This window comes from Phymastichus coffea, unplaced genomic scaffold, assembly GCF_024137745.1.
Source record: "Phymastichus coffea isolate CEN01 unplaced genomic scaffold, Cenicafe_Pcof_1.1 PCOF00021, whole genome shotgun sequence".
NCBI lineage: Eukaryota > Metazoa > Arthropoda > Insecta > Hymenoptera > Eulophidae > Phymastichus > Phymastichus coffea.
Window position 1 is genome coordinate 1,874,320 of NW_026706832.1, and position 4,294 is coordinate 1,878,613.

Below are 4,294 nucleotides of genomic sequence, written 5' to 3' on the forward strand. Positions count from 1 at the left end.
TGGTAAAGAACTTTATTTGTATCCACATCGTAAAGGTTATGATCTTCATCTGAAAACATATTCAAGTGGAAAAGGTTTAAAAAAAAAAGCTCGAAGTAACTTTACCTAATCGAGCACTGATCGATCATGATATAAGAAAATATACTAAAATACTAAAAATTGCAAATTTTCGAGGTGTTTTTATGCGTGATGCTCTACCGACCGATGGATCTCGATATCAAGAGACAGCTATTGTGAATTTAGATAATAAACGGGGACCAGATACTCATCAAGTAGCATATAAAAAGAAAGGTGGTGAGATTATGTATTTTGATAGTTTTGGTAATCTACAGCCGCCTATAGATCTATTGCTTTATCTCAAAGTTAATAGAATCATGTATAATTATATTAGATATCAAGATTTTAATACACATAATTGCGGCCATCTTTGTCTCAAATTTCTTTTAAACAAACTATAGAAAGACAACTAGTATAAAAAATATTCATTCGACGAATGATTATCATTTGATATGAATCTGTCATGGAGATATCATACACTGACATTGACTCGAATCATATTATTTTCTATCGATCGAATTGATACCAAACAAAAAATACGTTTTTTGTCTGTTGAACTATTAACATTTAATTCAATACCAAACATTGACGTTGGTTATAATAAATTTTACATTGAAGGTCAAGAAGCTATCACTTTACCGACTGGTAGCTACGAAATAGAAGATATTAAAAGCTTTCTCAAAGAAGCATTAGCACCTAAAGGTATATCGTTTAGCCTGAAACCAAATAATAATACTTTACGTAGTATCATTCAGTGCAGTCAAAAAATACATTTTGAACCAGAAGATTCTATTGGATTAATTTTAGGCTTCACTAAACTCACGCTCGTTAAAAACGAAACACATAGTTCTAACTTACCCTTCACTATACTCAATGTTAACGCTTTACGTGTAGAGTGTAATATTACTACAGGCTCTTACATAAACGATCGCAAAGTACATACTATATATGAATTTTTCCCAGCAGTCTCACCTGGATATAAGATTATAGAAGTTCCCTCTCACGTCATTTACCTTCCAGTCGCTGTAAGGAGCATTGATCATTTTTAAATTCGTATAGTTGATCAAGACGGAAACCTAGTTAACTTTCTAGGAGAAGTCATCACAGTGCGAGTACATATTAAGACCATATATTTGGAATAGGTATCATTTACAATATAAAGAGCAATTAGTGGTGATGTTAAAAAATTAGTTTGAATTTAACAAGACATTATGTAATCAATATATACAATGTTTTTCAATAAAAAAGAAAATAAATTATATATATTGTTGGAATTTAATAAAAACTACCTATAATCATACTATATAGTGACTATGACGCCCTATACTTTCGAATGGTGAGGTATGGTGACTATGATACCCTCTACTTTCTAATAGTGAGGTATAGGCTTTATATAGAACAAACACGTTCCTCTACTCTTATAACGGTTTTAGGAACTAGTAGAGTTCACATTAACTTCAGCATCTTTTCAAATGAATTTCGTAATAGATTTTCAAGGCTTTCAAAGTTTAAACGAGACTTTTGTTTGTAAAGACCTCGCATATCTATCATTAGATGTAGATACTGTTCGAACTGTGTTTTTCTTCGAACCACCATATCATTGGCTTCAACTTCCTTTCAAGTGTCGGAAAGTGAATCATTTCTTAGAAACGTGTCATCATGGTTTATTATGGAGATCCGGTCTTATTCCATATAAAAATTTAGCACGTGTACTAAACAATCATTTAAATAATACTAGAAATATTTATGTAAAAGGATTAAAAACGAAACAATGGTTACAAAAAATTTTACCTGAAAAGTAAGTATTTTTATTTTTTTTTTCTTAGAAATTAAAATCATTATTAATTAAAAATTTTTTTCCTTTTTTAGAAAAATTTTAGTACTTGAAAGCGAGATGAAATGTCCACCAATGAGCGCATTACCTTACCCATTAGAAACAATATGTACATATCATTACAATAAACCAGCTAACTTTGTATGTGCCGTTACAGATGCACAAAGATTATTTTTATGGATAAAAGCTAGACGGAAGCAATCTGAAATGGAAGGTATTGATGAAGTTGACAATATTACATATAAAAATTCAAATCAATATTTCAATATAGCGATGTCAATTACAGAAAATAATGATTATAGACAGACTGTATTATATTTAATGTATAGTTGAATGAACAATAAATTAATAATTAAACGAAAATTCTATAAGTTTTATTAATTAATATTCAAATAAAATCAAACTGTAAGGTTGAAAGGTTCCCGAAATCTAATGAAACTACTATAGCGCTTGCTTAGAGAAAGAGAGAGAGAGAGAAAGGGAGCAACATATAGCTTACCAAGCTATATGCTACCCTCTCTCCAAGGGCCCACATGCCCTACTATCGAAGAAAAGCAAGAGAGAGAGAGAGAAAGACACTTTTTATTATGTAATTTATGTATTTTTTTATTTATTTATACAATTATTAAATATAATATTAATTATTACAATTATTTATATATTTATTTATTTATTTATTTACATAATGTTTTTTTTATTTTTTTTTTTACCGTATGGTTTTGAAGGTTGTATTGGTCTTCGAACGATTACTGGATACATCATATTCATGGTTTCTATTTTCTTAAGTTTTATTTTCCGCTTGTTGGTGGCGGTGGTAGTGGTGGTGGTGGTGACGGTGGCGGTGGTAGTGGTGGTGGTGGTGACGGTGGCGGTGGTAGTAGTGGTGGTGGTGGTGGCGGTGGCAGCAGTGGTGGTGGTGGTGGTGATGGTGATGTTAGTGGTAGCGATGGTATCGGTGGTAGTGGTGGTGGTAGTAGTGGTGGTGGTGGTGTCAGCCGCAGTAGACTTTGTCCTGAGAAGGGCATTTTCAATACTGCATAAGGGCTCTCGAGCAACATCGTTTATCTGAAAAAAAATAATAATTTTTAAATTTTTAATTTTGTAATTAATGATATGATTATTAAAAATTATACCTTAAAAAATTTTTTTTTGGTGTTAACGACTCAAACGGATTTCTCCTTTTCCTCGCTATTTCCACCAACACCTTTTCGGATGCAATCTTTTCAGCTACAGGCTTTTCGGCTGCAGACTTTTCGGCTGCAGCCTTTTCGATTGCAGCTTTCTTGACTGCAGCCCTTTCAGCTTCAGCTTTTTTGGTTGCAGCCCTTTGAGCTGCAGCTTTTTCGGCTGCAGCCCTTTCGACTGCAGCCCTTTTAACAGCGGTCCTTTGGGCATCAGCCCGCTGTCTTGCTGAGCGCTCAGCAAACTCCAATATTTGGTGCAACTGAAAAACAAACAAATATTTATATATTTATATCAAGCAAATTATAAAAAAGTAACATTTCTTACCTAGATCACTCCCTGCAGTAGCTGGCCAATCCCCAGTTTTTGAGCAGGATCGACCATGATTGAATGAAGCTGAAAAATAAAATATATAAGATTATAATAATTAAAAATAAATATATAATAAAATTACTTACGACTGATAAAATTGCTAGTAGTAAATGGTAAAATTATGCTGTCGGAATGCCCGCCAGCAGGTTTGGAGGAGTCTAAAAAAAGGATATATAAATTAAATTATAATATTGATATAAAGATTGCTTTTTTTTACTTACATTCGCCATGAATACGATAATGGCATTTATTGTTCTTATAATTTCGATTGGATTCATGATACGCATTTTTTTTAAATCACTTTACACACTTTTTAAGAAGTCATCTCTTGGAGACGTAGTCTACTAATGACAGATTTTCTGAAAATGAAGACGTTTTTATTTTTTTATTTCGTTCCTCCCAAAAGTTTCCTACTCTCGAAATTTATTCAAAAATAGCGAAGGTATTGTTTTTTAATGGAAGAGGTAATAAATTTAGTTTTAGTTGCTCAGTATGCGATTCGTTAAAGGCGATGAGGTAAAACGCCGTTAGAGAGTGCATGCTGAAAAAATACATAAGCATGCGACTCTGAAAAACAAAAAAACAAAAAAAAAGTGTGGGGGGGAGACTCTGTGGAAGGGGCCCACTGGCATGCGGGAGGTACCAAACGAAAAACAAATGCCTTTTGAACACTACGCATGGGGTCTCACCTTAAATTAATGAGGTAAAACGCCCTTAGAGAGTGCATTTTGAGAAAACACATAAGCATGTGACTCTGAAAAACAAAAAACAAAAAAGCTGGGGGTGGGGCACTCTGTCGAAGGGGCCCACTGGCATGCGGTAGGTGTCAAACGAAAAACAAATGCCTTT